Source organism: Protopterus annectens, chromosome 1.part2 (genome assembly GCF_019279795.1).
Source record: "Protopterus annectens isolate FY-2018-M chromosome 1.part2, PAN1.0, whole genome shotgun sequence".
NCBI lineage: Eukaryota > Metazoa > Chordata > Ceratodontiformes > Protopteridae > Protopterus > Protopterus annectens.
Window position 1 is genome coordinate 983,874,057 of NC_056727.1, and position 20,819 is coordinate 983,894,875.

The window sequence follows — 20,819 nt, forward strand, 5'->3', positions numbered from 1 at the left end:
CAGTCAATTCATTAGATTATCCAGACTAATTAGTGAAGATAATGTTTTTGAATTAGAGTCTGACAAGTTAATTTCTTTGTTTGAAGAGAAGCATTACCCTGAAGTCTTACTGCACAATATTATAAATAAAATTAGAATCTCTAGGGTCACTAATTTAAACCTATCTTAAAATATGGGTTCACTGCTTCTTCTAGTACTCTTACAGAAGATGACTGCACTCTGAGTTTTGGTCTTCCTATATGTAGAGATTTAAAAGCCATCAGAGATGTCATCACAGACAACTGGAAAATTATTCAGTGACAGCAATATTAAGGATTTAGTATGGGGCACATCCTAATTTCACTTTTAAAAGAACTAAAACTCTTAGATCATTTTTTGAAAATAAAGACCAGCCTTTTTTATTGTCTTGTCAAGATAGTAGTTCCACCCCTAAAGAAATGACAGTTGTGGCCATTGAGTTTGCTGTGATTTTATTCTCAGAGGTGACTCCTATTTTTTTTAAACATTGCAATGTTAAAATTAATTTTGTTAAAAGTCTTAATTGCAGCAGTTCCTTGGAGATCTTTGCTGCAATTTGCTCCACATGCCATTGTTTTTATGTTGGCAAGACTATAAGAAACTTAAGTGACAGATTTAAAGAACATAATGCAGCCATCAGACACAAAGACATGACAAATGCACTTGGCAAATATAGCTGTAAGTGCTCTGATTTCTCTAAGTTTTGTTCCTTGTTTTAGAACAAGTTTCTGACTTTTTTGGTGATTTTGATAAACTTTTACAGTTGCTTGAACTGAAGTGGCAACTGAGACTAAATGCTGAATTCTTCCCAGGTTTAAACAAATTTTTAAATCTTAAATGTGCACTGAGATGGCTTCTATAGTGTTCTACATGCTTATATTGTGTAATTTTATATTCTTACCCATCCACTTTTACTGTAATCTGTCCATCATTTATGTCATTAGGTTCTAAGGAGGTTCTATTGGACATTGCAACTGTTAATGTTACAGTTTTTTTGAATTTTGGCTCATTCTGAAGAAGTTCCAACACATTAAAGGAACAAAAGCTTATTAACACATCAGAGGGTTTGAACTGATTTTATTTGAATGGTAGTTTTTTCTTTTTTCGCTCCAGTTTAGTTTTCAGAAGTGTTTTCAGTGTACTGTAGACTATTGTATCTTTCTGAGCAGGAGCAGGAAAACTGCTGGCCTACAACCTAGGGGTGTAGGAAGCCAGCTAATTTTGTAGCCAGCAAATAGCAGTCAGACACATGAGTGCATCATAGGCATACCTCTAAATCACTTGGCACAAGAAATCTAGACAAAGCAAAAAATAATGGAGTATAAAGCCCAAAATAAAAACAGGGACAACATTTAAATATTGCTCTAATATACTTAGAAATTTGCTAGAATAAATGCGTTTATGTTAGTACACATTTTCTGAAGAATATGAAGTCTGAATCTCAAACGTCTGCCATTATTTAGTAACTTCAATCCTCAATGAATTGCAAGAAAACTAGTAAATATTATGAGAAGCAGACTAAAAATATGAGGCAAAAATCTAGAAATTCTGTGAAAATCTGGACAGTTGAGAGGTATGATGGTAGTACCTGGCAGGAAAGAGGATAAGAAAATTTAAGAGGGTACCCATGTCTGGGCAAACAAAATAATGCCACATTAGAGGCACAAAAAGCATAGCAAAGACCAGATAATACTTATGAAGTATGGTCACTTACAAATGCCATGGCACATGCTAGCTACCATGGCCCTGGGTGTATGGTTGTCATAAACAGGATAGGTCTCCAAAGTCATAAAACATATGGAGGTCAGCAACAAGATAGTATGACAGATGACACATGGCAATCAACAATATTATTATCTTGTTAGATGGGGTCTTTGCATAAGAAGGCAGAAAGAAATTTTCAAAATAGGAGAACACATGCATCATGGATTTAATACATTTAAGATGTGGCAGCCTAAGTAACTGGATCAGTATATGGATCATGGATCCCACACTCTCAACATTATTATCAAGGAGCATAACTTTCAAGTACCAAAACACATGTAATCAGTACACCAAATAAAGGAAAGGTAAGAAATCTCCAGAAACAGATTTCATTCGTATACATAAAACATTTGACTAATGTCAATATAGCAAAGGAAACATCCCCCCATTTATGGTTAATTATTTTATAGTAGGAAATGCTGAAAAAATGGCAAAAATTTTGCAAAAAGAGAAACAAGTGCAGGAGGTCAAAACGATCTGCATCTGAGATAGTCCTCCATAGATGAAAAAAAAATCCACATTTTCACTCTCTCCCCACATGTGACATGGATTCAGTTCATGGGTCCATTTTTGCCTTCAGATTTTTCATGCTCAACAAGAAATTTCAGGCAGCCAGCCCCCAGACAGTTCATTTGCCCGTGTGACAGTGCATAAAAATAAAAACAAACAAACCAAAAAAAAAAAAAACCCTCGTGTATAAAAACCAGTAGGTGGGGGGGTTTGACCCTCACAACCCCCTAACTATATACTACTGTGGGGGAAAACCATTATTACTTTTATGATACTTTTCTTTTTTATGGGAAAATGAACTGTCAGGCAAAATGAACTGTCAATTGACTGGTTGCCCAAAAAAGGCAAATTGGGGCAAATGAACTGTCAAGGTAACTGTTATGAACAGTGTGTAAGTAGTTCAACCATATACAAAATTAGAAATAGAGCTAAAATACATGGATATTGCTGTAACAAATTACATGGATAGGGAGTAACATAGGTATGGACCCAGGTGGGACATACTCATACAGTGCCAGTTATATAATTATATATAGTACAGAAAGTCCAAACTGCAGCACGAGCAAATAAATGCTACTATAATGGCATCCATTATATGCTAAACTTCTGAAAATGTCAGAAGAAAATGTCAAGCCTTCCAAAATGTGTAAAAGCACATACGTTATATGTTAATACATAATTATATAATTGTATGTTACACAGTAACATGCTGTACAATAGAACGTGCTGAATTGCCACACCATGGCTACTACAGCAACACAAAGAACCATATGTGCAAAGTCAAACACTTAGTTGAGATGCTCAGAAAAATGGCATGTGCTACACAACACAGAAAATGCATTACACAGGCATATTATTACTGTAAAAGTAGACACACATGGCACGCAACAAACATTGCAGCACGTTATTTCATTAAAAACTAATTACACACAAGGTGGGGGTGCTTTATTTCATTAAGAACTAATTACACATAAGGTGGTTTGTACTGCATATACCTAGGATCTGGGGAGTGCATCACATAATGCCTACAAGTTGTACCATCATGCTCCACACCATATATGCATACAGATACACAAACAGTATGTGAGTCTTATAATCTGTACCCTTAGTAAGCAAATTACTACTGTTCACAGCATATGTAAAATGAGTTATTTAACCACTATAAACAACCAGGGCAAAAGCTAATGGTGTCCTTATGTATGGATATCAAGGGGTATAAACGAGTGTGAGGAGGAGGCCACAACAGAGAAAGAAATGAGGAAATAAAAGTGTGAAGGGGTGCAGAAACACCAACACAACGCATGTGGTCATAAGAATGTGTGGGGACATAAGCTACATACATAATGGTGGACGTTTTTCATATAGTATTATTCACAATCATTTCAAGGGTTGTGAATATAAGCATCTGAGACATCAATGCCTGGGATGGAAAACATGAATGGGTGCTTCTAATGCACAAAGAAGCAGACAGATTAGATACCATGAACACATAAGGATAGTAGCAATACAGGAGTGGATACGACAGTGGCAGCATATGCACAAGTACAGGACAGACCTGAGGTAATTAGGCAGACTGTATCATACAGGCTACAATTAACAACATGAAAGAAGGAATATAGTAGGTGGCTGATGGGGTGAATGCCAGCAGTGCCTATTCATGAGTCCATGGTAGCTGCTTCCAAAGATGACTTGCTGCTTTGTCATTACAGTGTCCTAAGAAACATGTCCAGATGTCACAGTCATAAGAGTCAATTAGAACTTAGTGAATCTGAAGCAGAGAATGGAACACCTCATGTAGACTTGAGAACAGGTCTGCAGTCATGGATCCTTCAGTTAACCCTCCCATAATCATATTGTTGGGAATCTCAGGGGTCACTGCAGGAGTTTTATTATGTGGATACTCTACATGATTATGCTTCTAGAAGATGTGATGCTCAAGAGGCAATGGAGAGTGCTTTGCAGAAAAATAAGCGACAATATGAAAATATTGCTACCATGAGAAGGCAGTGCTGTAGTACCACAGCATACAATGTAAAATACTGAGCATGGATGGTGGGATCAGTGGCACAACTTAACCCCCCATGATAGACATTCCTCCGTCCTTCTTGAGAATATCTCCTCATTACTAAAACATTCTTTCACACCTGCATGGAAATACTGACACAGATCATATAAGGTCCATGGTTGTCAGGCAACCTGGCTTCTACACAGTCTAATGCAGTAATCTGGATGTACAGTTTTGCCACTGCAGCAAAGCAGGCCCACCATCTATATCACATGATATCTGAAACATTTTTTTGGCCTGGTCACATTGCAAAATGCTGGAAAAATAAGTTGTCATGTTTTATGTAATGAGCCTCACATTGTGTACGAAGGTGTTCTATTTTTTATTATTGTCTTTTAATAAACAGATTGTCCTTGCGCTGTGGACTGTAAGACAGTTTTATTGACTGTGAAATTAGAGTACAGCATAGAGAGAAAGAGATGCTGTTGGGATGCATGAGATACTGGGTGATGAATTTATACGTGAATGTTTACCTGTAGGTATTTTGTTGTAGAACTAGGTCTTTAGAATGAGTATTAACTGAACAGTTTTTCTTTTTCAGAAAAGTAAGTGCAGGGAATAGCTTAGGAGTCTATTTGTCATGGGAAATAAGGATTGGTTTTAGTCTGTCTGAATAAGAACAATTCTTTAAACCTTTAGTTTATTTTGGTTATAAATGCTAGGATTTTTCTAGTTGGGAGAGCTGGTTAGAGCTATACATGTCAAATGGAACATTGCATTCTATGAGAGGATACATAAGGGCAGGGTTAAAGGAGATCAGGACAGACTGGCCCTGGACTAGAAACCATAACATATGAGATGAGGGAGGTAGAAGGATTTTCTGAAAGAAATGGAAATCTGTTGATTAAGGATGGCTCATTATCCATGTATGTTTATAAATCACAGATCATAGTGTCAATATTAAGGTAAAATCTATTTATGTGATATGGTACAGAAGCACTAGATTTACCAGAAATTACCATATTAAATTCCTTTGAATTTAGAGTGAGGCTACGATTGGATCATCAGTTATTTGTGTAATCAAAGCCTTGCTGAAGTATTACTGAATCTGAAGCAGAGTTTAGGATGGCTCCTGCCTTGATGTCATCTGCACATTTAGTTAGCCATAGGTTATTAGCATTTGCCTATAGATTCCAAAGAGTAGAGAGCCTAAAACAGAACCCCAGGGGATGCACTCTTTACCCTTTAGCAAGGGTATAATTTCTTCTATTTAGATATGTTTTTTGGATAGTCAATTAGCAATCCAGCAAATTGCAAAGGATTTGATGTTTAATTTGGTTAGCTTAATTATGATGCCAGAGTGAGGAGTGTTACTGAATGTTTCAGCTAAATCCAGACAAGTGCTATGGCCATGAAGTCCTTCATCTATGGATGTGGTCATTGTTTTTGAAGAAACTAACAATATCAGAAAGGCATGATGTACCCCTGAAAAAATGAACAGCAAATGCTCCAGTGTCCACAGATCTTGTATATCCTTATTAATAAGTGTTACAATATTATGCTCTATATTTTTAAACTTAAAGATAATGAAACTTACGGGCCTGGGTAAGCAGACAGGCTACCCTTGTGGAAAAGAGTGAGTACAGCGTTTCCCTATTTTTCAGGTAAATGTTCTGTAAAGTAACTATGACTATAGATATTTAAGACAGCTTTGGATAACTGAGGCTTTAAGCAGCCAGGGTCCCATGGAGCTTTTTTATTTTTTAGTTTTTTGCGAAGGAGATTGAGGCTTGATTAATATTAATGATGGAAGGGGGGGTTGGGCTAAGCTGTTGTAAGTAGGATCAATGGTAGAATGGGTGGAGTAAATTTATAGCTGCATTTATTAACTGCATTTATTAACTAACATATTAGCTATGGATTCTGAGCTGGTGTGGTTCTCTAACATAAACCAATTTTACATTAAAAGAAAAAAATCATTAAAATAAGTGAATTGCGCAGTAGGTTATTATTATATAATTTACATACTGTATATAGTGACAGCAGTATAGCTTTCCTTAGTGTTACGTACCCTAAATGTGTTACATCACAGCTAAATTAATTACCAAGTTACTAAAGTACAGTATATATTTGTATCATATTTGAGGCAAAATTCTGGTTATCTGAAAAGAGGCAGTTGTGTTGCCATTATTCAAGGTCTGTATTCCCATTTTCTATATCTGTCTACTTTAGCTAAGGTCATGTAAATATATTCTACAATCTATTGATATTAGGGTCTGGAAAAGGTATTATATGGAGTCTTACCCCCTTATGGATAATATCAAATGGGAACATGTCAATATGTCGAAGGCGATTTCAGTGAACCCAAAGAAACCAAAGCCAGTTCGCCGAAACCACCTTTGACGAAAGTGGAGATTGCCTTTTTCACCTTGGAGTTGCTATATAAAAATATGGGGCAAACAGTAATAGTGATTTCTATGCTAAAATTATCAGTTGTTATGAACTGTTTTGTAACTTCTTTGATGAGGTTGGCCAATCAGACCCTCAAAGATGATCTAAGGATTGCTGCCTGCATTCCACAGGAAAGAAGTTAATAGAATTTATTGGAAAATTTAATTTCTCATTAAATTGGAGAACTAGAGTTAAGCAAGAGGGAAATGTATTAAATTACAGCGCCGAATGGTGTCATTTCTCAATCCATCATTGTGGAGGGGGGAGATACATGTTTATGGACATACAGTTGCAGAGAAATTGAATTGGAAAGTGACCATGTGCCCCTTTGTTTCTTCCCCAGATTACATTTAAGAACAGTTTGCATAAAATCAGTTGCTTAGCAAGAGCAGATAATATTAGAAAACTTTATTAAGCCAAGAATTTCCAAACCTGGAAGACATACATTGGTATAGAATCATATAGGAAAAGACAAACTACAAACATTATTATATAGACAGGACAAGCTAATATGCAGCTGGATTTCATTAGTAGGCACTTAAAATAAAGGGCTTTAAGATATACATAAGTAAGGGATGCTAGCATGCCTGTAAGTCTAAGAATTTGAAGTGCTCACTGAATAGCCTGTAAGGAAATTCCATTATATTCATAAAAAGGAGTTGTGCAGATGCCAGAGTCAAAGAAAGGATTAAAGTACAGAAGAAAAAAAAATGATGGTATGAAACAAGTAAAAGGAGTAACACAAGAATGATGCTATAAATGGGGAATTCAACATAGTTTGGGGTTCTTAATAAAAAAGGCAAGACAAAACAGCTCAGATAAATCCTATCTTAACATACGTTTAGAAGAATTACTGTGAAATATTGATCAGTATTCAAGTAGAGGATGACATAGGAAATGGCAATGAATTCATTGGAGAATAGTGAACATATCGAGTCCAAAACAAAATCGCATTAATTTGTCTCTTCTCAGTGCCAGAAGTGTCAACAACAAACTATGTAACCTTGACGCTCTCCTGCATTTGGAACTCATCCATATCTGTGTAATTACTGAAACTTGGTTTAAATATTAACAAAGCATTCTCTCCATTTATAGTTTTGCACCTCCTGTGCCTTCAGATACGATGACAACTGGGGTGGCTTTTCAGTAGTTGTTAGCGACCATATCACCTCCAGATAGATTCTCAGAGACCCACAAACCAAACTAACTGAACTCCAAATCACACTAAACAGGACCAGCTATCAGTTTATAGCCTTTTACAGGGCAGTCTATACTCCCTGTAATGTATTAAGATTCCTAAATGTAATTGATGAACTCTCTCTAAACATGAACTCCATTATTTTGGACTTTAAGTACGCTCAATAAACTGTAGTACATACATCTCCAATGTAGGATATACTCAAATGTTCTTAGATTTACAGGACAAAAATTCTTGGACTAGATGTTAACAAATCCACTATGCGACATAATATTCTTGACATGGTATTTACGCACATATATTCTTCACACACTATTCCTGTGGTATCTTATTACCATGTTAAGTCAGATCACAAACTAGAGACTTTCACCATCATAATCACTAAACCCTCTAAAACCAGTATCTTGGAATTATATTAATGGCAGTCCCAAACCGATCTAAATATAATGGGGAGTTTAAAAACAACCAACCTGGTATTCTTTCAACATTAATAAATTTTGCAATAAAAAAAAATCATTAAAGTATACAGCAGATCAAAAGATCCTCATATGAAGAATGACATCACAAATGTGACTAAAAACCTGAAAAATATTATCAGTATAGCTAAGCAGCCCATGAGCTTAGATTAGCATACGAAGTTAAGGAAAACTACAAATCCTTCTTTAAGTACTAAGAAACAGCACCAAACATTGCTCTGAATGTGTACAAAATGGCACCACCTACTGTGACCTAGTAGACATTGTCAACATGCTAACAAAAATTCAGTGTGATTTTAACCCAGAAATGACTATCCAAAGTCCATTTCTCCCCAGATCTCGCCCTCAAATCCCCATCTCACTACAGAACATGTACTGAAGATGCTTTCAAGGCAAACAATACTTCCTCCATGAGACCTGGTAATATGCCTGGCTGTTTAATAAACAGTACTAAAGACCCTGATAAAGCCACTCCTTAGACTAGTTAAGGTATGTTTAGCCAAAAGCTTTAGCCCTGGGTCTCATTTATAAAGCCATAGAACATGTTATAACTGACCTGAAAAAAATACAGTAAAAAAAAAAAAAAGTGACTGAGGAAGTGCGAAAACATAAAGAACACAATCTAGAGATTTTTGAAAAGTATAAAAAATATGGACATGGGAAAGAAAGAGAGATCTGATATGGTGCAATATTTATGCAAATGAAAAAGCCAAATTAATCAATACAAATAAGGCAGCCCCAAAGATATTCAAAGAGAAATGCAGGCAAAGGCATCAAAATATGGAAAATTTCACAATACAAAAAAAAAAAAAAAAACAAGATCACAAAGTGGGTGCAGAACAGAAGATTGGTAAAGTAGAAGTTAATAGAAGTTGAAGTTATGGAATAGCTGTGAAGTGAAGGATTTAGTGTAGAAAGTCTAACACAAGTTATATCACAGAAAGATGGAAAAATGTCTCCCCAAGTAAGAAGAAACAGGATGAGCAACTGACATCTGAAGAAGAAATATGGACATGGGAAAAAAAGAGGTTTTATATGGTGCAATATTTATGCAAAGGAGAAAGCAAAACTAATCAATATAACAAGACCAGCACCAAAGATAGTTGAAGAAAAATAAAGGCAAAGCCACCCAGCTATGGAAAATTTTACAGTACAGAAAATATGAAAACAAAGGGGAAACGTAGAAAAGAGGATTAGTAATGGAAGAGTTAAAGAAATAGAAACTGAGGTTATGGATTACTACCAAGTGAAGGATTTAGTATAGAAAATCTAACTCACATCACATAACATCACAGCAGGATAGAGCAATGGATCCCCAAATTAATGAGAAACCAGTGGAGCGGGAAATATCTGATCAGTTGCCATATGAAGATACTTTAGAGCCTTCCATAGGAACCAGTAAAAAAGTTCAGTTGGAGTTGCACAGCAAGGGAAGGAACAGGAAACTCTGGGAACTCTGACGCAGTCAATGTTGTGGAGCAATAGGCCACTGAGTTCCCATATGAAAGAGCAAAGGATGACATAGGATGAAACTGAAGAGAACATGCTATAGGAAGATGCTCTGAAACTTTCTGTAGAATGCCTACAGGAAACAGAGAACAAAGAATGTGTCCTCAGTTTAAAAGATAATGAATTAAGAGAAGAGTTGCTTGATTTAATAGAAACGGAGAGACACATTAAGAGCAATAAAAGAAATAGACTATAGAAAGTTAATAAAACCCAAAAAGTTATAAATTTGGCAAAGCAATTCAGCACAATAATTAGGCCTTAAATTCCAAAAATGAAAATAACTAATAAAAAATAAAAAGCACAACGGTGTTGCCAAGATAAAATCACCAACCTTTTATTAGAACTACATAAAACTTCACTGACTAAGCGCTTTCAACCTGATAGGGCATCTTCAGAGTCAGTCTGTAACATTTTAAAAAATCTATATATACTTTCAATCGTCATTGTTGTAATCAATACCAAATGAACGTAATGCGTCACAGCTTCTGTTAATCAAATTGTGTGTCAATTAACCCTATAGTTGCCCATTCAAAAAGGACATTTACTTGTGTAACCTTCAAGAATCATTTCTTCCTAATAATATACGATACAAAAAGCAGAAAAAAGAACTTGAAAATATAAACTCTGTGTTATTAGACTGTAAGGTTACATTGTAAATATTGTCAATAATTAATCACATTATACCTGTAGTTATTGGAAAGTGTAAAATGTATACAAAATAAATATAATATACATGTGTATAAATAATAAATATTGAAACCTTCTTTGTAAGTTGTCCAAAAAATATATAGAAAAAATGTTAAATACAAGCTGCCTTGTGCTTTAATATACAAGCTAGGGATAAAGCTTCGTTAATGTCGGGAACCTGGTTGGCATCTAATAGAATCTGCCAAAGGCATTCCCTGACCTCCAAGATAGTTTTGTAATCTCCCCCAAACTCTTTTGTCCAAAGCCTGTCTATAACAAAAAACAATACATTTTTAAAATTAGAACAGTTGTTGATGTGGTTGTATAATGAATTGGTAGATTTCTTGTTTTTTATGTCCCTGTAGTGTTCTAAAATTCTGTGTCTCAACTTTCTAGTCGTCATACCTATATAAAATGCTGGACAGGAAAGACAGGTAGCTACATAGATTACCATATTGGTGTTGCAGTTGCAATAACCTGGACTCTTCAACGTCAATTTGTAGTTACCCACAGAAACATAGGGACCGTCGTTGATGTATTTACAAGCCTTGCAACTGCCACGCTTCGCCATCTTAGCAGGTCTTTGGTCAAAATTTTTTGTATACTCTCTAAGCATTCCTTGATATTTGTTCCCCTACTGTTGATAAAAAGGGGGGTTTTACCCAGTGTGTCATGTAATTCTGTGGGAATAATATATTCCCAGGTCTTCTGAATGATGTTTTTGACCTCCGTAGCTAGTAAATTGTACTGTAAAACCATTCCAGTAAGAATAGTTGTGTTTTCTTCTTTAGTGGTTCTTTGTTGTTGTCTGCTACCCTTTTTGTATATTTCAAAATAGGAATAAAATCAATGTCCCTTCTTCTAATGACATCATTTTCAAGTGAGGTTAGCATGTCCAAAGGGTAACCCCTTTCGACAAACAAGTCCGTCAGAACTCCTAGTTTGCTATTAAATTTACTGTCCTCACTAACAATACATGCTAACCTAATCATCTGTCCCTTGGCCACATTCTTCTTGACATAAAAGGGGTGGCAACTGTCAAAATGTAAAAATGAATTACTATAAGTTTTCTTCCTGTAAATATTGGATTCTATTACACCATCTTTTATATATAAACGTAGATCCAAGTAGTCTATCATCTTATCATCAACATTGTGTGTAAATCTCAAAAATGAAGTGGTGTTGTCTAAATAATTAATGAACCCCTCTACTTCTTCCCGGGTACCTCTCCATAGGAACAGAATGTCATCCAAAAATCTCAGATAAATGATTAACCTAGATTTATAATTAGATTCCAACACAAATTGTTCCTCCCATTCAGCTAAAACTAAGTTGGCATATACAGGTGCACATCTAGCGCCCATTGCTACACCAGTCAGTTGTCTATAGCATTCATCTTCAAATCCTATATAATTGTTCTCCAGTACCAAACGCATTATGTCAACCAACAAGCCCCTCTTGATCCGGTGTATGTCACTATGTTTACCCATACTCCTATCAAACCACTCCAAACCAACTTCGTGGGGAATAACTGAGAATAAGTTGGAAATATCCACAGTTACAAATAAAAAGTCCCCAAGTGACACACCAGATATTCCCCCTGAGGCAATCTAGGCAGTGCCACGAATCCTTTAATATATGTGGCAAGTTGTCCAAAGCCTTCTTGGTCGTGATATCTATCAACGATGCTAATGGTTCCATTTTAGAGCCCTTGGCTGCAACAATTGGTCTAAATGGGGGATTAGCAATGTTTTGTGGATTTTGGGTATCCCAAATAACTTGGGTATAACAGGGTGTTCCACTTGTAGATATTTGTATTCATTCATATCGATCATCCCCTCACAAAGCATCTCATACAGTTGCCAATCAATCTTAGTGTATGCCTTGTGGACGTCAAATTTGGACACTAACTCATATGTCTCAGAGTCAAAAATAATACTCTGCATACTACCAGAGTAATCAACATTACTCATTATGACTACCCCACCCCCTTTGTCTGGTTTCATAACTCTGTAATTTGTGCTAGATGAAAGCTCTTTTAGACAAAAGGCCTCTGCTGATGTTAAATTTTTGTTGTTATTATATACGGTAATCTGTCAATCAGTCTTCTGATCTGAGTAGTACATAAACGTTCAAAAACCAAAATCACTGGATTATATGGGGGAATAAACACACTACTTCTCTTGGGTGTGAATGTCAGTGTCTCCCTATCAACTTGTGTTTTGTTGTTAAAAAATAACTTTAAGTTTAATTTCCTAGTATATAACTTCAAGTTGAGAAGCAATTTTCCAATATCATATTTAAAGTTAGGGACAAATGAGAAACCTCTTCTCAATAAACTCAAATGGCTCCCAGATACCTCCAAATCTGAATAATTGTAGATGTGAAAAGAGTTGTCCCCGATAAAAAGGGGTTCCCCAGTGCTCATCAAACTTGAGATCCCCATAGTATCAGTGAAATTGTGGGTGCCATAGGGTAGTGTGTCCACATTTAAAAGTGTGGGGAAACAATTCTCCCCATCCTGAAAAAAATTCATCTGTGATGCCAATTCCTGTTGTTGAAGCTGTTCCTCCCCTGACCTCCACCCCTCCAATTGTTGTCCGTGTGAAACCCTTGAATCTGGGGTAACCTCTGATCCATCTGTTCCTGGGGATAGCCCCGATTTCTTAACCTGTCCAATCGTCTCAATGGAGGTTGGTGTTCTAAAAAAACTTCTTCCTCATCCTCTACTTCAGTGTGTAACCTTTCGGTCACCCCTACATCTGTAAGAATGGTGTCCCTCCTAGTGTCCCTATCCAAAGCATTATCATGTGTACTCTTCAGTATGTGGTAGGCTCTTTTTTCTTTATACTCTTCCATGTCCCTCAAAATCTTTTTTTGTTTTCTTTCCATGCTAGTCCTGACAAATTTATCAAATTCAGTTGTTATTCTATCAAATCTATTTTTGTTAATTTCAAAAAGCAAATCGTTCATAATACTCTGTTTAAGGGTGAGTATTTCACTCTTTAATCTGCTGAGCCTATTTACATTGTCTGTAATGATAATTCTTATTAGATCCATTCCTGTTCTATCAAATAATTCCAGCATATTGTTGTATGCCTCAGAGTTGGCCTCAATACTCATGGGTATCTTAAATATTCTCAGACCCCTTGGGTACTTGGTTTAGTTCGATGGATCGTTCCAAAAAACATTGTCCATTTGCAAGGATTTATATTTTCTGGTTAACTTTTCGAATTTGGATAACTGGGAGTTGAAGTCCCAAAATCATTATTCTGTATCCTGGGTGTCTCACCTAGTTTTGGGGGTAACAAAAAATTCTCCATATCAAAAGATAATCTTCCTGTTTGGTTGTTAGTGTCAGCCCCCTTCATATTATTGTTACTTGCATTGTTGGCATCTAATCTGGGATTATTGCACCTTTCCTGTCTTGGAATGTTCACATTCAATTGTCTCTCTACAGAAGTCCCTGGTGGTGTATGCATAGTGAAAAGCTCAACCTGTGTGTCTGTTAAACTATCATTTTTATACTTCCTGTTGTTGGCATGCAGTAATGAAATGATTTGTCTAGAAAGCTCCAAGTATTGAACCATAAGTTAATCCATGTTAAACAATAAATGTTGTAAGTCGCTCAAATCGTCGGGGACTTAACCCAGTGGTTCAAATGACACTCTTTTTAATATTCTATCAACTGTCCCTAAAACACAGACTAATATAATAAAAAATGTCATTGTATTAATTTTAAATTTTATATATTAACAAAATAAATTAGAGCACTTCTAGGTGGAGAATAAAGGGCACTTTGTCAAATTGTAAGTGTAACTACCACCTTAGTGGATATAAATGTAATTCTAATAGTGAATCTAGTAATGAATTTGTAACCCAATGAATCTAATAAGCAAAGTTAAAATGAAATAATATAGACTTTAAACTTGTAGCAAAATGCTTAGAGAGTATACCAAAAAATTTTGGCCAAAGACCTGCTTAGATGGCGAAGTGCGACAGTTGCAAGGCTTGTAAATACATCAACAATGGTACCTATGTTTCTGTGGGTAACTACAAATGGACGTTGAAGAGTCCAGGTTATTGCAACTGCAACACCAATATGGTAATCCATGTAGTCACTTGTCTTTCTTGTCCAGCATTTTATATAGGTATGACGACTAGAAAGTTGAGACACAGAATTTTAGAACACTACAGGGACATAAAAAACAAGAAATCTACCAATTCATTATACAACCACATCAACAACTGTTCTAATTAAAAAAAAATAGTTTTTTGTTATAGACAGGCTTTGGACAAAAGAGTTTGGGGGAGATTACAAAACTATCTTGGAGGTCAGGGAATGCCTTTGGCATATTCGAATAGATGCCAACAAGGTTCCTGGCATTAACAAAGCTTTATCCCTAGCTTGCATATTAAAGCACAATGCAGCTTGTATTTAACATTTTTTCTATATATTTTTTGGACAATTTACAAAGAAGGTTTCAATATGTATTATTTATACACATGTATATTATATTTATTTTGTATACATTTTACACTTTCCAATAACTACAGGTATGATGTGATTAATTATTAACAATTTTGCAATGTAACCTTACAGTCTAATAACACAGAGTTTATATTTTCAATTTTTTTTCTGCTTTTTGTATCATTGTATATTATTAGGAAGAAATGATTCTTGAAGGTTACACAAGTAAATGTCCTTTTTGAATGGGCAACTACAGGGTTAATTGACACACAATTTGATTAACAGAAGCTGTGACACATTACGTTCATTTGGTATTGATTACAACAATGACAATTGAAAGTATATATAGATTTTTTAAAATGTTACAGACTGACTCTGAATATGCCCTATCAGGGTGAAAGCTCTTAGTCAGTGAAGTTTTATGTAGTCCTAATAAAAGGTTGGTGATTTTATCTTGGCAACACCGTTGTGCTTTTTATTTTTTACAATAATTAGGCCTGCTCATAGAGATTCATGCAATATAACAGAAGTAAATAGAACATACTACTGTGCAGCTAAATAAATAACAGATAAAGTCTTACCATAAAAACACAGGGCAGTAAGGGAAGAAATCAAATGCCATTATGGAAGTATCGGATAGAAAAAAACTATAAAGCAATTAAGATAAGAAGTGTCACTGTTAGAAGAGTATAGAAGAGGGAACAGATCAACAAATATACTCAGAAAGATAGATGTGATAAAAGCAATGTGCACTACCAGAATAGATTAGGATCTATTGTGCACTATCGCAAATAATAAACTAAAAATATCAGAACAGGCAGGAAAACTTAGAAGATATGCAGATAAATATAAAAGAAAAGTACAAAATAAATGATTGATGACCCAAAAATATTTTATAGAGAATTGGGAAACAAGACAAAAGGAAGTGAAACACCACCAAAAAAGAAGAAATAGGTACATTTTGGAGAAATATATATGACGTTTCCTGTGGAACATAACAAAGATGCTGAATGGATAGAAGAAGTAAAAGAAAGAATGTTGCTGTGTCTTTCAGCTTTTCCCGGTTAGGGGTCGCCACAGTGGGACTCCAGTCTGCTAATGATTGGCAGTAGATTTTTACGTACAGAGTTGCCGGCCCTGACGCACAACCTTCACCAAAGGTACGACCATTCACGCATGTCTCCACACAGAAGATGCTCTAGCTGAGAATCGAACAGGACAATGTCTCACTGTGAGGCGACAATGCTACCACAGCACCAAAACTGCAGAAAAAGAAAGAATAAGAAGTTCAAATGTACAGGATGTGAAATGGGATGAAGTAATGGCTAGAGAGATTGAAACAAAGTTAAGGAATGCTCCTAATTGATAAAACCCATGTCCGGATGCAGTACTTAACTTCTGGCTAAAAGTATTAACATCTTTACATGAAAATTTAGCCATGAGTAAGAAGTATTTATATACACACCCCAAACAGCCACCAACATGGCTAACAACAGGAAAAGCAATGCACCTACTTAAGAGTGAACCTGCAAGTTATCCTAAAAAACTATAGACCGATAACTTGCTTTCCAATGACATATAACCTATATACTGGAACTGATGCCAACAGACTTTATAGTCATCTAGAAGAAAACTCAATTATGGAAATAGAACAAAAGGGTAACAGAGGAAAGTCATATGGAACAAAGGATTGTTTGTTTTTAAATAAAGTTATTGTGGAGAACTGTAAAAAGGAAAGAATCTAAGTATGGCATGGACAGTTGACAAAAAGCATTTGACAGTATCCCACATTCATGGATAAATGAATGCTTAACACTGTATGAGATACACCCCACACTGATCAGTTACATTACAGCGACCATAAAAGAGTGGCAAACTGCTTTGCAGTTAAGCCATGATAAAGAACAAATTATTATTCCAGGGATAAAAATTCAAAAAGGGATATTCCAGAGTGACTGTCACTGCTGGTCTTTTGTCTTGCCCTTTATCCATTAAGCTGTCTACTTAACAGATTAGGTCATGGCTACAATTTGGTACTGAGAAAAGAATAAACTTTAAAGACTTATCATCATCTTCTTGTGGATGATTTAAAAATGTATAGTTCATCAGAGGAGAAACTGAAAGCACAACTGCAAGTGGTCAAAACTTTTTCAGAAGATAATAACAATTTCATTTGGTCTTGATAAATGTGCAAAAGCAACTTTTAAAGCAGGAAAGCTGCAGCAACAAGAAAACATCAATTTGGGACAAGAATGTGATATAAAAGAACTTGAGCAGGAGGGAGTGTATAAATATTTGGGAACTGATGAAGGATCAACAAAAAAACATGAACAAATGTGAATAGACGTTAGCAAGGAATATTTTAGAAGACTAAAATTAATACTGAAAACAGTGTTAACATTTAGGACAGTGATGACGAACCTATGACATGCATGTCAAAGGTGACACTCCATAATATTTTTGGTTACATGCTGAGTTGCTAAGAAAGTTAATGAACACCTGTCCATCTTTTTATCTGCATTGTCTGAAAATAAATTGCTTTGTGAAAATGTTCGGAGTTTATGATGTAAACCCAGAATTCTACATTGTTTCCACCTTTCTTCAAGCTGACTGGTTAATTTGCAAGCTCAAATAACCAATCAGCACAAGATTCAGCAGGGAGCAAGAGAAAGAAGTTAAAATTCTGCACCTCAGGACAGTTATCTATAGGAAGGTTGTGTCTGTGGCATGCACAGGAAGTCTGTCCAGTCCACTCGCACTTCAGACTTCATGATAATATTGGTGGTATCACCTCTCCACTCTCAGTAAGAAAAAAGGTAAGTTGTGAAAGCTTATTTATTTAAAAAAATGCAAAGCAGCATTAAAAAAAACTTACAACAGCAAGCAAATTTATTAATGAATTGGGCACTTTATGATTAAAGACAGAAGCGTATGTTTGTACATCTATTTGGTTCTAGGTTAGAAATTGTTTGGAAATATTAGTGGTTTAAAGTGTTTTATCTGAAATATAATTGGAACATTAGTGGAACATTGTTGGAGTCTCTGTGGGCAGGCGAGCATATATTTCTTACTAGTTTGTCTCCCGTGGAATTGGCACCTGATGGAAATGCAAGAGAAGGCTGGGCATGCAAGGACTTTACATGTACAGAAGGTTACTAATCACTGACATCTTCAATGATTTCCATCTTCTAGTCATTGTTTTTTAGGCAGCCAATTGCATTAAATTTAGTAAGGCCTTACTATGTATGGGCAGTTAGGATTGTGTGTCCTAGCTCGAAAAAGTCATTTTCTTAGTTGCAGGCATTTGGTCCCCGAACATTTCTGACAAGATTACTCTGCAAGGAATTTTATAATCTGACACATTGTTTCATACACTCCCCCCAATCAATTTCAGGGATAGTGGGTTCAACAATGTAGGTAGGTGGGGTAAAGTTAGCACTAAATTTGTTGGCTAATATACAGTCTGATATATCCTTGGGATTGGAATGTATGTTATTATTATTATTATTGCTAAGCTTGGTGCATCTTTTGGACATTATTCCTTAATTTTCTAACATAACTGAAGAAAGTGTTGTAGTTTAATTTGGTATCTGTAGTGATTTTAAGTTCATACTCTGCTTTACATTTTATAACACTGTTCTTAAGTTCTTTGCTGCTTCACAGATTGTTCTTTTACTTTTATAATACACATTGCACCACACATAACTGGGCTGTATTTTTCTTTAAATATATGACTATGTAAACTTGTAAAGAATTGTTTCTCTTTTGCTGGGGGGAATGACACACCAGCAGAATCAAGTTATGGCATTTTCCACTTTTTTGACATGCTGAGCCCAAAAGGTTCGCCATCACTGATCTAGAAACAGTCGAAGGTATAAACCAATTTGCTCTTCCTGTCCTAACATACAGTTTTGGAGTGATGGACTGGCCCTAAAAGGTATTGGAATAGTTGGACAGGAAAGATGGATGCTTCATGCTCATTAAATAATTTATAAATAACAGTGTATACCAAGACTATATATTCCCTGTTCTGAAGGAGGTATGGACCTCTTTGAAACTGACTACATGTATAGATCTGTAGCCGTAGGACAGCATACATATCTGCTGACCTCACAAGACCCAAGTGTAGTGAAAATTTTAATACTTGAGGAAAATGTCTTAAGATGGCTTCCCTGCTTAGTTTAGCAGAAGCAATTGTTGTCAAGCGGAAATGGAAATCAAACCAGAAGTAGATAAAAATCAGACAGCAAATGAATGCATCAAAAACAAAAGAAAGAATATAAAGACAAAAATCAGATATAAAGATAAGAATTGTGGAAAATGCATACATTTAGTTGCAAGTAAACTCTTGGAACAACCTCATGTTGATCAGGATCGAACACAGAAATGGTTAAGGGAAGGTGAATTTAGACCAAAAGATGAAAAGTTAATACTGGCGGCCCAAGATAGTGGACTACATACAAGTTGGTTTACCAAGTCCATTGAATGTACAATCACACATCTTATTGCTGGTTGTGACATACTAATGGTAGAAAGACCGTATACTGAAAGGCACTATAATGTGGCAAGACTGCTGGATTGGGGATTGTGCAAATATTACAATATTGAGTATGAAAAATATTGGAAGCATGATCCATAAAGCATTACCGAAAATGATGGTTTATATTACATTGGATCACACATTACCAACAGTTCAAAAATAGATGCGAGAAAATCAGATGTAGTAATCCATGAAAAGAAGACACAATTAGCATTGATAACTGAAACTGCTACACCCAGTGACTACAGAGTCTTATGTACAGAGGGACATAAAGTCATAAAATATCAGAATTTGCAGACAGAAACAAGGTCAATGTGAAATAAGGATACACAGGCAGTTCCCACAGTAGTAGGAGCAGCAAGTCTTATAAAAAATGAATTTACAATTGCACTTAGATATGTTACTGATACATGTAACTCCATATGAATTGCCAAAGAAGTCATTACTGGGCAGATTGCGGGTGCTGCAAAGAGCACTTTTGAATAACATCAAAGATTGAAACAATACTAATTTCATGAACTTTAATTATACTTTGACTTAGGAAAGGGGTCCATTCCCATCATGGTATTAGAAACCCAAAACACTTGAAGAAATTAAAAAAAATAGTCTGACTTTGTCAAGGGAGATCTACCTCAATGGACTGACTATATTAAGAGAAACATGATACTCTTGGAAGGTTTGTTTGAGGCAAGTATGAACCTCGCCTTGAGCAGCATTCTGCCATCATGAAGAATGATACTGTAATACAAACAAAAGTTTATTGACTTCAAGAACTGGCTTAGCTTCTGGTGTCATTGTAAGGAGGTACAATATATATTGCCTCAATATTCAGAGATTATACCAAGGAGGATGTACTAAAACTGAGTAATGACTTACCTAAATTCAAAAGCCCCTACCATCTTAATGAACTCACTGCTTACTGCCAAATTTTATACATGTGTAAATAGTTGCATAAATTCATCTGTCTCTCACTGAAATAAAACAATGTCAAATATAAAAGTAAACTCCTATGGTGAACCTTTAATATAATCAGACTCTATAATAAAAAAAGCTGATTGCATGCAAAAATAAATTTTACTCTCAAGATGCCAGTATGTTCTTTCTAACCTTAACAAGAAACTCTGGCTCCTGATCAAATCAAACAAAGCCAGATAGGAGGAAAAATAGCAACCCATGCAAAGGAAATTCAC